The 13,671-nt window shown below is 47.3% G+C and overlaps 1 protein-coding gene across 1 annotated transcript in view; it reads right to left on the bottom strand.

Annotated features, from left to right (window-relative positions):
• Positions 1-13,671, bottom strand: part of LOC125958288 (tetraspanin-2A) — a 40,564-nt gene that overhangs the window by 25,686 nt on the left and 1,207 nt on the right. The gene's annotated exons all lie outside the window — the stretch shown is intronic.

Genomic DNA, 13,671 nt, shown 5'->3' with positions numbered 1-13,671 from the left:
ACGAGTCGGTTCACTCCAAGAATCCGATGGCCAGGATTCGCCTACTCGGATGCAGACAACCAAATCGCCCAACAAGCAAACAGTCGTCCATCCGCAGCCACAAGTCGTTAAGGAGAAATGAAAGAAGATTAATGCATTTCGTGCACGTTCGCTCGCGCCACTTATTACACTCCAACCAACCAACCAACCAGCCACCATCACTGGAGAGATCTCTCCAGTAATCGCGACACATCGGTAGGCCGGTTTGCCGGTTTGCAGGGAACCCTTTCGGTTCCATTTCAACCCAGACCCAGACAAGCTCTCAGAAGTTATTGCCTCTCCGTGTGGTCACATCATTTATATGCCACTTCCGAGCATCGGCCGAGCGTTCTGGTTGACTGTCAAATGAACGGCCGCACACACACACACACTCGTGAATGTAGATTCCCGGACAAACAGCAAGAGGACATCAGTAAGGCGGGAGGACTCTCACGGTGCCGGGATCGGAGACGCTTGTAATAAATAGTTTGTAGGTATCTTGGAATGTCCCAATAGCTAAGAGCGACGCACTGCGCGGTGAGTCCACGGAACTGGTGAGCATCTTCAGTCACTGAAGGTACGGCATCTCTCATCTAGACCGGCGTTTCAAGATCCTTCAGCTCGATCTACGGAGGCTCTGGGATTCGCCATCGGTTGTGTTGCGCTTGGAATGCATCGTCTCTGATCCGCATGTGTCAATCGACGGTGTCCCCGTGCCTATGGTGTCTGGCAATAGAAGCCAGACCTTGGTCATGGCAACGATGAAGATCTATTACCGAAGGGATCCATTTCGGTGGCCACGGAAGTCACATTATTGGAGTCTCTGTTCCAGCGCACCACAACTCCAGAAGCGGCTTCGCAGGCAATCGTATCAATTCACTTGTCCGCCGACCGGACTACTGATGACTACTACGCGTTAAGCTCTATGGAAACGCAGCCTTAGCGCCGAAGCGCCTCGATCCACTCGTGGTGTTCGCGCTGGCAGCAGCCATTTGTCCCGGCATCTCGGCACACTGTGATGGTAACCAAGGGAACTGTGGCCGAGTAACTCCGAAGGATGCACCTTTGAAGTCATCAAGTACGCTTGTGGTAGATTCAGAGGATCCACTGCCTAAGCTGCACCATTGTTGACGGTTGACGGTGGCATCGTGGACGGTCTGTGTCAGAGCGAAATGCAGACGAAATGCGTTCGGCGGTGACTTTTGGTCAGGGCAACGACAAATGGATACCGCCACCGTGCTGAGTAAGTTACTCTATCGGGACGGAATGATTCGTTTATCGCTCGAGAAATGTTACCTCCGGGGTGATTAATACGGGGTCATTCCGCGATGGAGGCATTCGTTTAGTTGCATCTTCGATTCTCGAATGATTGAACAACTGCACTTCAAATCATGAAGTCGATTCTAGTGCTCGTCCCGAATTATTTGTTTGAGCTTACATACTTTCAATACAATCCGAGCTAATCAATTTATACGATATTATCTCTGAAAGAGATCTTCAATTAGAATAATGTGGTTACTAACATCAAAAGTGGGTCGAAAGACTCAATTAAATGAAAACATGGTGTTCTGATATCAAAACGCATATAACATTGGATTTTTTTGTTACTGAATAAAAGCTGTCTTTACTCTCTTAAGTTCATTTACTGCTCTTCCTACAAAGAACCGTTCCTGTTATGCAACGCTCTGCCATAAGCCACTTCACGATGTACACCGAACGGCAGCAAAAGACAGATATTACGATTAATTCTATTTTATTGGATTCCCTTGCCACAAGATTATCTCCATTAAAGGAAGGGCTTGGGTTCCACAGCCACTCGCACTCGCATGATTGTGCTGGCCGCTGCTCTTTTTACAACCGTCTGTTGCCTTCCGTGCGTACACATGGATGCACCCATGTTTACACGGAGAACGGAAATTGTTTTCCTCGGTGCAGTGCTACGAGGCAAAACAGAGGACACACACACGGACACACCAGACAAAGCAAGTTATTCAAATTTCGGTACTTCGGAGAAGCGCACCCAAAATATACAGAGTGCGCTTCGGGTACATTTACTCCATTGGTGGCCAACGACCAGTGGCCGTTGCTTGCTTCGTATTTACAGAGAAACACACGACCTGTTTTTGCTGCGGTATGGTTACATTTTCATTGCAAACCGAAGCTAATATTTGTGGTTCGAGTTCATGTATCTTGCACGTGAACGAGTTTGTTTGGTTTCGACGAATCTGTCGCAACTGCTGGATATGGTCGAGGAATACTCCTTCGAACAGTCATACTACTTCGAATACGCGAAGCGAATTGAGGGTATCGCTTGAACGAAAATTCACTTCATCTTGCTTGTGTATTTAAAGTAGAGCAGCTCACCGAAGCATTCAGACCGATGCTAGTAGACAAAACAAGCGCCACAAACTAAACGACGGCCCCTAATACAATCTCTGAGAAAGAACACAACCGAAGCAAATCAAATTATTGCTCCGTACAGTTCGCTGTTCGCCTCTTCCTTACGGACTGGATATAATTTTATGGTCGTGTGGCCCGCGGTACTCGGCTGAGGATTGCGGCAGGCAGCAAGACCAAACACTTGCCCAAACCCATTGTTGAAAAGTTGCAGCGAGGTCCTTAGAGAACCCGCTGAGTAGCCCTCATCATCACCACCACCACCACCAGCATCGCACTTTCCCGAGTCGCTCAACGGCGGACCAGCGGAAGTTTCCAACTCTTGGCCACCGTACAGGTTGACATCGTTTTCTCTGCTTCGATTGTTCCTTTTCTTCTAGCCCGTCCGCCCGCCCACACCCGACCGAGTGATTCAATGACCAGACGGAGGTTGCTCGAAAACAAAAGCGAGAAACCCCTCTCCCCTCCCCGGGCCCTTTTCCAGAGGCCAGAAGTCCCCGCGGTTCTCACTCTTGTCACTTCAATCCACTCGCCAGCTCGAGATAAAGCTGGAGAGAGAGAAAGGGGCAGCGCAAAAGAAAGAAAAAGCAATGGATTGTAGGGGAAACATGAAGAAACCCGCTCGGCAAAACTTTCTCGCTAATTTTGTTTGTAAAATCTTCAAACCAACAAAGCCCCCCACCAACCGCCCAAACCGCCGACCCGTTGTTATGCTCTCTCCGGGATTGTTGTGCGGCAGAAATGAAATGAAAAAGAAATTGAAAGAAAGAAAAAAAAAGGTGAAGAGTGGACGACGGGGGGAGTGAAAACTAAAGTTCAAAGGAACCCGTCGTCGCTGCTGCAGCTGTCACTGGGCATTGTTGTGCTGCTCCATTTTCCCAACCCCAACAACTCCGGGAACATCCAGCCAGCGGCCAGCCAGCGTGCTGAAGTGCATTAAAGTGAAATCAAGCGATCGGGCTAAGAAGATAAGATACTGTTGTCTCGTACCAGGCCGGGCTGGCTGGCTGGCAAATGGCGGGCTTACAATTACCGGTCCCGGTGGCTCCCTAAACTCGATGAAGACGACGAGGTTCGCCATTTTGTTGCCTCACTTTATTCAGCGCTAATTAATCAAGTGATCGACGGCCCAAGGGGAAGGAAAGGACTCTGCCGTTTGTCACTGACTGAGATGACAGATGAGAACTGTCATCGACGGCGTTATGGCTTCGAGTGGAAAAAACAAAGAATGCGCTGACACGTTTCCATGGGAGAAGAATGGCAATTTTTCACGCATTTACGACCATTCGCTGGAACTCATTTCAATTTTTGAACTCATGAATTCAACGTTCCTTTCGAAGAATCTCACGAGGATCCGGTTGGGAGGGTCTGTGGAGGGTGCACAGAATGCAGTTCATTACAGTGTATGTATGTGAGTGTGTGTGTGTGTGGCAATCATGGACTTCGCGTGTGTGTGTGTTATGCTCGCGGGAGCTGTTTTTCATAAAAAAGTTTCCCTTACCCGGTATTACCCGGCGTAGCCGATCGTTGCGCGAAGAGTAGCGCCATTTTGGCGTGAGCTCCATCGCTTCTGACACACGCTTCGCGAGGATGAAGCGGACCAAGTTTGGACCGCGAGCCAACCAGCCAGCCAGCCGGCTAACCAACCAAACTTTCCAATCCTTTTCTGACGGCTTTTACACTAATTGAATTTTTGTGCTCGACCGTTCCCTCCTTCACTTGTCGCTTCCTCTTCCCGCTCTTCCGGACAAGGGTGCGAAAAGGACACACGATGCAAAGAGCGAGAAAAGGGAGAGAGAGCGACGTGTTTGCAAGAGAACGGGGGACTCGCTCTACGTGGAAATAAAGCATAAAAAAGCACCGGAATATCGTTATACTCGTGGCTCGTGGTGCTGGCCGTAAAACATCACGGCCCGGCCCTTCTGAGACCGGCACCGGTCACCACCTCTCCTCTCCCATACCTCACCAGCACCTACCAGTCTCAAGGACTTCTTCCTTCGTCCTTCCAAAAAAAAAAAGGGGCGCTCCAAGAAAAAGGGCGAGAATGGTTGGGCACGCGCGGCGCTGGGCGTAAGAATGTTATCCCGGGTTTCGGTTCGGTTCCGGCCACGTACCACCAGACCATTGCGTTGGTCGACTTGTTGCCCGGGACCAATCGAGTTGATGGATCCCGATACACCATCAACCATTCGAGCCTATTTGTTTGACTTTGCCACCATTTGCAACACCAAGCCCTAAGCTCCCTCCCCTAGGCCCTCGCTTTAGGAAGGGATCCTCGTCGATGTCCTTTTTTCTGTGTATTTTCATCGCCTCGCCATCGCTCCCCTCTTTGCCTGGGTCCTCACGGCTCCATTAATACGACCGGTCGACGGGTCGTAAAAAGAGGGGGGCTGCAAAATATGCTCCCATGCTCCATTTATTTCTATTTCATCGTTTTGTGTGTGTGTGTGTGTTTTTTTTCGTTCGATTCTCAAGTATCCCAAAGGATCCCCGATCACTGGGAGACTCTGGGCAGATGCCCGGTCCACGGTACGCAAAGAGGCCACGATCCGAACCCGTTGTCGCATCGATAACAACGAATCGCGTATCGATAGCGCGAAACGGTGGCCGGGAATAATAGATAGAGAAGGATAGGAAGGACGACGACAAGATCCTTCGAAACCGGACCGGTGGAGCACACAATCGAATCAATGTTCCCTTGACGCGAACTCACTTCACCTTTCAAGAAGCCCCGGAATGGCCCACTTCCGGGGCCCGGACGGAGACGGAGGGAGTAAAGCATTCCGATTGTTGCTCTAATGTTGCCCGGGAACCCAAGCGGCGTCGCGCACCGCGATAACAGGTACCAGGAAGAGACGAGAGACTTGTTTACGGTGACACTCCTCCGATTTTTCTTTTGTCATTTCCACCTGCCATCGTGTCCTCTGTGTGCGTGTATGTGTGTTCTGCTTCCGGTACGCTGTACATCGTCTTTATTATCATTATCGATGGGTGAAGGTCCTGATGTTGGTCTTTCGAGTTGAAGGCCAGCTCGGGTACCAGCATTGTTGATGTGTTTGTCGTTTTCCTTACTCGCATTATCACGATTTCCTTTGCTGGCGGAAGGCCTATAATCATTTTTTACATTTAAGTGAACCATACGCGCATAGATGCCGCATAAACCGCGGTGGCAAGCGGGTGGAAAACTGGGGACTACAGTGTGTGCGCTTGTGTGTGTGCGTGTGTTCAACAGTTCCCTCGAGAGCATCGTTATGTTGGGAAAGATATCATTAGTCGGTTCGTTTCACGCATTCCGTCAGCACAATCATTATCAACCGTGATGCTGTGGATGATAAACCGGGTATCTCCTTCATTCCGAAGGAAGCACATCGCTACAATGGTCGTTTGTTGGTGCCATCATCGGTGTGATAAGATTACGAGTTACGAAACAGACGTACTTAACTCATCATCATCACGGTGGAAAAACTCGTACGCTCCAATTAGCGACGCTCTATGGTGTGATGGGATCGGCAAACGAACCACTGTTCCAGCAGGATCTCTTCATCAATTAGGAAATGGTTCGAGCGCAGAGCAGCACAAAATGAAGGATGTGCTCAAACATTTCATTAAATTGACGAATGCACATGTATGCAATGATTTTAATTGGATGAGATGTAATCACATTTAACAGTCTCGTCATGTGCTGGTGCGATTGGCGTCTTTCTTGAGAAAATTTAATATTCACTCTAATTAAATTTGCTTTCTTTTCTTTACTTAAAATAGATAAAACCTTATTTTTGTGTCTCTGCATGTTAATGATCATCATGGCAATATACATGTTGGAATATTTAAATAAATAAATCAATAAGGATTCCAGAACACTCAAAGAATTTACTGTTGCAACAAAAAAAAAACAATATCTCAATTACAATACTCATTGATGCCGCTGTATATTTGCTAAGAAATTTATCAAGTCAACTACCTTTTTGTTACATGATATTTTACTTTTTACGATCAAAGATTTCGTTAATTTCATGCCCAATAATCATATTATTATTTTTAAAGATCTAAACAAAAAAAAAAGCTTCTTGTTCTCGTTCTTACATGGTGCACCATTCTTCAATCCATTGATAGGACCAATTAATCGATTCTGATGTGTCAAACATCTAATAGATTCTTCCCGGAGACCGCCTTATCACAAGCACCTTATTGAGGTACCTTATTGCTCCACTAAGTTGCGCGCAACATAGTTTTTCTCTCAAAACTCCCCACCTTCCGCACCACATTCATTCATGTGTGCGTGAGAAAATGTGAAAAGTTTCCCACGTACCGTACCGACCAGGAATGTGAGGCTTCTTTTTTTTGTTTTTTGTTTTCCTCTCTTTACATTTCCATTTCGTATCCAACAACCACTCACCGTCACTAGCACAACCGGAACGTGAGCTAACTACCAACACCTTTCAGTAGCAGCAGCAGCAGCAGCAGCAAACTCGGCTGCGACTTTGAGGGACCAGGACAATTCCACCCTTGTCACCCACCTTTCCATGCTGCATACGCGAGGACACGAGACTCATTTTAGCGAATCGTATTTCAATCCTAATGGATCCCCGCCTGCCACGAGCCACTCCCTTGCTCGGTGTTCATTTGAATCGCTTTGTTGTGCGGAACTATGGTGCTGAGGTGCCTATACGGCCAAGGTATGGCCTACGGATTGCGTAGTAGCATACAAAGAAGGTTGGAACTATGATGTAACACTTTACACCGGGCGCGGCACCATCATTACCATTCGCGGTTTTATGCTCCCATGGCATCTGTGTATGTGTGTGTGTGCTGCGTCCCTCATTTGCGTATGAATTATAAATCACAAATAAGCTCACGGCTGAGGCTGAGTTGAACCACATGTTCCCACGCGACCGAGAACGCAACCTGTCACCGCACTGGCTCACCACCGCCAAGAACCAGACGACTAGAAGTGTTACACTACACTCCCAATATGATGGCAACGTAGTCTTGATGGTGGTGGCGGTGGTAGCGATGGGAAATTAAAATTCTCGCTCGCGAAACGCTTTTTCCACCTTTTCACTTTACCACGCAAGGCACGCGGCAACCGGTGACGGATAAGAAGGTGCAGAAGAAGGAGAAGAAGAAGAAGCTAGCATGGAGGAAGGAGTAGAGCGCGCGCTTCCTCCTTCTTCTTCTCCTCTTCCTCCTCTCAAACACGAAATCCCAGAAGATTGTGGAGCATTCTCCACGCTCGTTCACTCATTAAATTCCATTCAACGTCAACGTCGTCGCAATTTCAGTGACTTCCTAATGGAATAATCTCATTAGTATCCTTTTGCACATCTCATCCACACACACACGAGGAGAGTCACAAAGCCGGGAGGGGAGGATGTAGCGTAGCGACGGTACGCTGAGAAGTCCCCAAAGACCGTCCCTCAACCAAAAGCGCCATCCAGTTGCCTCCAGTTGCCATGGTGTTGGAGTGTAGCTTCTTACGTGTAGCATTCGCTTTCCCCTTGAAACCAGCGCCAGAAAACGGGAAGTGGGACAAATTCCTTTGGCGCACTTTTGTCGGTGAAGGGAGCGAGCGGGAAGGAACGCTGGAAGGAATTATTTTTAAGTTAAATTTTCAACATCACCGGCGATGATGGCGTCCGGGAAGCGTGCGCCAAGTCGAGTTAAGCTGCTTTTTGTTGTCACGCTTTGCATGCTGGCGCGGCTAATGTTCGCCAATTATCCCCGTGAGCTACCAACACACACACACATCAGTCCTCGGAAGCAGATTAATCTTCAGCCTCTGGTGCTGCTGCTGCTGGCTAGAAGTGGCCGATTTGGCGCTCCATTCCAATTAGAAACCGTTTGCCCGTGCCCAGAAATAGCAACCAGAAACCGAAGCGCGAATGGAATGAAAACCAAATTAGAAGGTCCGGTAAGCGGAGTCGGCAGTCGGTTGGTCCAATATTACAGGATGTACCACGTGCAACGGGGGCAGCTTGGACTCCGGGTACCGGGTTTGTGGAATTTAATATTTACGCATTCCGATGGGTGTAAGGCGAGTCCACGCGTAGTCAGATCTTCTTCGAAAAGGGCTTCCAATTCCGGGCTGCCGCTCCTCCCGAGACTGGAATGCTGTCAGTGCTGAGCTTATGGGGATTTCATAAAGTGAAGTGGCGCCATTCCGAAACGGATGTTTCGGTCAAAGGCTTAGGCGACGAGCGTGTGCAAGGGGCTAGCAGTCATGTAGTCGTGCGAGACATTTATTACATATTTTGTACATCAGCAAGGGAGTTGTCGAGAATAATATTTTGGCTCGGTCCGACCAGCCAATCGGGATGTCCCGGGAGCATAGCATACGGTTCATGCGTCGTTTTGATATGGTAACACGAGATTGCTGCCCTCAGGGTGTTCAGGGAGCATAACGAGTTATTTGCATTTGTGTGTGCGCGAGTGGATTTGCGAGAGAATTTTAATATCGGATACGTTTTTGGAAGCCAGAGATCACCATTGGGTGGACTATTTTTCATTACCACTTTTTTTAATTATCTTTCAATTAATCTGCTCTTTACCAGATTGCAATGAAAAGAACAAACGGGGTTTTGGGTCACGGTGAAGTGCTGCTGGATAAAAGCATCGAGCGTGACATACTGGTTATTGGCAATTTTGCTTCTGATACTTGGTATCAGTTTCATTCTTTTGGGAATTTTAGGAATTTTAGGGGACTAGCTTAAACTAATCAGAAGAATCCTGTTCCAGAAAGTATTGCTTCATCGCTTAACAATTCACTTATTGAATTCTGTACGTACTTTCAATGACGCATATGAACGTTGCTTCGCTCTTTTGAAATTGGAATTCCAATTTATAAATAAGTCTCACTCTTCAAGAAAGCAATTGCTAGCAAAACTAATGAATTCTCAGTTATTATATCTTTCATGTAGATACACTTACTTACTCCTTGTTTACCGGTTTATGTTTCAGAGAGAATTTACATAAATTTGAGAAAAATTCAAAATATATCTTTAGCTTGCATGCATACACACACTCTTACACAACTCTGTTTTGAGTGAAAATTAAGATAAATGCTAACAACCATAAAAGCTCTTTCAATCTTTTGTCTACATAACTCGGAACATGATTCGGAATCGGAATGCAGATGATCGAATACTGATGCAGTACGATGCAACTCGTTCAAGTAAACATATACTCCAAAGCAATGCATTTTTTATGTCCTACTAACATGAATTACTTAGGCATTCCATTATTTGTATCTTTCCTATTACCGCTCATCGTAAGTACTTCTCAAGTCAATGGCTTTTCGCTACATAACGGATGAACACACGTTCGAAGCTACCGATAGACTTGCAACCGAGATTGTTGCTGAATTGCATTCCCGACCCGGTCACGAAAACAACAGCTGTAGGCAGACAATATACACCCTAACCAATACACTCTAACCGAATAGCCCATAACGGTCTTAAACTTCCCAAGCAGCACACCAAACCCATCGCGAAGATGTGCGTTCCGAATGGTGGTGGCGTGAATGAGAACCGAATACAAACATCCAGCGCAACAGCGTGCCTTCACCATCATTCACATCTTCTTTGCGAAAAAGGAAAAAAATGAACTTTCCTTCACCCCTTTTCAATCCATGCTCCTTCGACGGAAAAAAAGGGGAAACGTCCAAAGAAAAACCAAAAGCTGCGGCAATGAGCAAAGATCACGTAGAGATGATAAATTTTCACACCATATAAATCGTTCTCACGCCCTCTCCTTCTCCTCCTCCTCCGGCAAACAAGCGAACTCTACCTTCCGGAGAATGCAGGAAACTGACCACACTCCGTGTGCTTTTTCCCCCGACCCTTTCGGGGTGGCTCCAAGGTAACTAGGTCAACTGGCCGTACTCGGGGTGGCATGGCAGTGTGGAATAAAATAAAAATCGAAGAAGTTTTCTGAGACGCTGCATTCAATCCCTGGCAAACGCGGTGAGCCAAAAATAAAACTACAAAAAAAGCTCCACCATCTTGCAGCTCCCCGAAACTCGAGCAAGTCAACTGGCGGAACTTTCGGTTAACTTCGACCCCCCTTTTCTGCCAGCCTGCCTGCCTCGGTGTGTCGCAAGTGTCTTCCCTGTGCGCCAGAGAGTCCATGCCAGAGAGTGTATAAAAATATAAGAAAACGGTGGAACATGGAACTATAAATGTTGTAAAAAAAAGTCAATGAACACAAAAGAAAAACATCCATCCCGATCCCGGGCGGTGCAACCGCCAAACTAGCCAAACTTAACGAACGGGAACGAGAGGGAAAAAACGAGAAAAAGAAGAAGAAGGAGGAGGAGCAGAGGAAAGGGAGAACCGGAACCGTTGTCTAGGAGTCTAGTGAAAATGGGCCAACGAAGCGAATTCGCAGGACAAGTAGTAGTAGCAGCAGCAGCAGCAGCAGCAGCAGGGCAGCAGGACAGGCATTTTATGAAACATGTTTCGCCATTCTGGTGGCTCCTCCGTGGACCACCCCGAGATCTGGCCGGTGCCACATGAATCGCCGGGATTTTGGTGTAGCCACGCCACCAAAACTTTGCTCGCCATTTTTTACCTCTCTTGCTTGCTCTCTTGTTCTCTCTCGCTGTCTCTGTCTCGATTCCAAATTTCCTTTCCTTGGTTGCTTGTTCTTCTCGCGGGACCTACTTTTCGCGCGACGGTGTCCAGCCCACCGAGTGCCGGGTAACGGGTGGAAAATCGGTTGTACACTTTGCACTTTATTTGGTGGAGAAGAGTGAATGGTGGCCACGCGTGAGGGTCGAAGCGAACTCCAACCAGCTGTACAAGTCGTAAAGTAGACAGATAAAAACAGAAGCCCCAAAAACGGGGAAGGCCCTTCCCCGGTCCTTTGCTACCAGCGCGATCGCTGGTTTCGTTGTTCGGTTTTTCTTTCTTTCCACTTCTTCACACTACGAGGGAATGTGAAACCCGGATGAGAACAGTAGCAGCAGCAGCAGCAGCAGCAACAACAACACCACTCGCCGGCGTCAGCGAAACAGCGAACAGGAATCGTAAAGCGCGCGAGACAGACTCTGGTGTGCTGTCCTTGCCTCCTCCCTCTCGTCAAACTTTTCGCAACATAATCGACGGCATGCTGTTGCTGCTGCCGTCGCCGTCGCCACCGACGACGAGACAGACGAACGAGCGACCGAGAATCGATCATCAATCGAGTGTTTGGCATGCTCAGGCTGCGTTCTGTTTTCACGCCTTGCTGCTGTACCCGGAAACGGTTCCGGTTCACTTCTTTCTTTTCTTCCCGGGCACGCATGCAAACACACACACACATACGCTGGTCGCACTCAGGAGATCAACGCTTGCCAAACTGATTCGTACGCAAAAGGAACGTATTTTCTTGGGCCATCCAGTGATGCGCCTGCGATAATCGATCAATTTGTTCTGTGCTTGTGGTTAATGCTTTTTGGTAGTGTTGAAACCAGCAGATGAAACAACTAAATTTGATGCTTTGTTTGCTACGACTTAAGCTCAAATTTCAAATTTAGTTATCGTTGGTTCATGAATTCCGATACAGATTACCTTCGAGACGGATTGAATTAAACAGTAGCCTGTAATGCTGTTTAGTTTATCTGATAATGAACAAAAAAAAAAACCTTTTTAATTTAACAAGCAACGTAAGCAATGTAATTCAATATTTCAATCTCAGCAACCACTTGGCGACGATTGCACTTCATTACTCCGGTTCTCAGAAGGCATTACTGGGTTTTGTGGGGGGGTGAAAAGTAATTGGTCGAGTGCAGACAGCACCATTGGGGTGCTCATTTCGGGGGTGCTTTAATTAGTATTAATTTGCTCGCAACCTTTTCCACTGGATGGCTGGATCTTCGGGGAAGGAAATTTCCATTTTTTTTTTCAATAGCGTTTCCGAAATGGGGAAACCTTCCATCGCAGAAGGCCAATTTTTGGGTTCATCGTTTACCATCGATTCGGCGTTCGGCATCGGCATGTCGACCGGGGCCTATTTTAATGCAATCAATTACTGCACAAATTATTCACTTGATTGAGTTTGATTGCTGGTATGCTAATGGAAGTACCATGGCAGAATTTCGAATAATAAAAAGTCTCTTTGGAATCGGGTTTTTAACACCAGGGATGTGTTGATGTATTCGATTCATGGTGCTCAAGCGATGGAAAGGTTAAATAATCATCGCGAAAGACGAGTATTAAATAAAATTTAAAAGAAAATTCAAACGAATGGATTCCGGCGTGCGTGTAACTCCTAAACACATGCTTGCCAGTCGCGACAACAATCCTGACTAGCACGAACCATCTTCCTAACGGATGGAGCGCTCAAAACACGCAATAAAATGCGAATGCCATTTCTAGTCATCCCGCTGCTTTGAGTTCTGGTTTGAAACCATCATTTCTGCCTCCGACAGCGTGTCGTGTGCGTTCGATTTCCTTTCCATTCTCGCCCCAAATTCCCTGGCACACCCCTAACCCGACCGACAAAACGGCAATCGAAAGCTCTGGAAATGAATTATCATGTCTTGTGTTTTGCTTTTATATCATTTTTCTCGTGTTCTCGTGTTTGGTCTTCGTGTGGGGCGCTTTCTTCGCAGCAAACATGACAAGGCCACGTAACACGTTCGAATGTTCGAAGAAAGATATATCATTTTCCCCGTTTTGGCAAACAGTTCCCGGTTGTGTTTGGTTTTCCGGCGACGAACGGCGGCAAGGGAAAGGGAAGGGGGTTACCGGAATGCGATGGTGGGGTTTTATGGCTTCCGTCATAAATTCGCCATTTTTATGAGTTTGATGCTGCCGTCCGGGCTGCCCGCTTTTTAATCCCACCCGGCCCGATCCGTCTGCCTTCAGCAGAATCGCCTTTTGAACGAAGCGCGAGAGCAAGAACGACGATGGTCGTTCCGATTTCCGATCTCCGAAGGGAAGGCCACAATGAGCTGGCAGTTGTGCCGCCACCTTCCTGAGTGCGTGCTTTATGAATTTTTGTGGCATCGACAACATAAAAGCCCCTTCCCCAAACCGCCCCCATTATGCATTGCGACCGAAGATGATATAAAACGGTTGGTTTCCCTCTTTTCAGGGAGTCGCACGAAGACGCGCTGTTTATGAATACCGTTTGCTTTTAAACTGTGACCGAAGCCGCAAATTTATAAGACTCAATTAAAACTTTACACCGTTGCTGGGGGGTCCTTTTTTGGGCAGACAATGTAAAATGTGTTTTGTTTGTAGAATAGGGGAGGAAAACTTGTAACGAAGCTGG

This window comes from Anopheles darlingi, chromosome 3, assembly GCF_943734745.1.
Source record: "Anopheles darlingi chromosome 3, idAnoDarlMG_H_01, whole genome shotgun sequence".
In the NCBI taxonomy this organism is placed as follows: Eukaryota; Metazoa; Arthropoda; class Insecta; order Diptera; family Culicidae; genus Anopheles; species Anopheles darlingi.
This window is presented reverse-complemented; position numbering and strand designations above follow the sequence as displayed.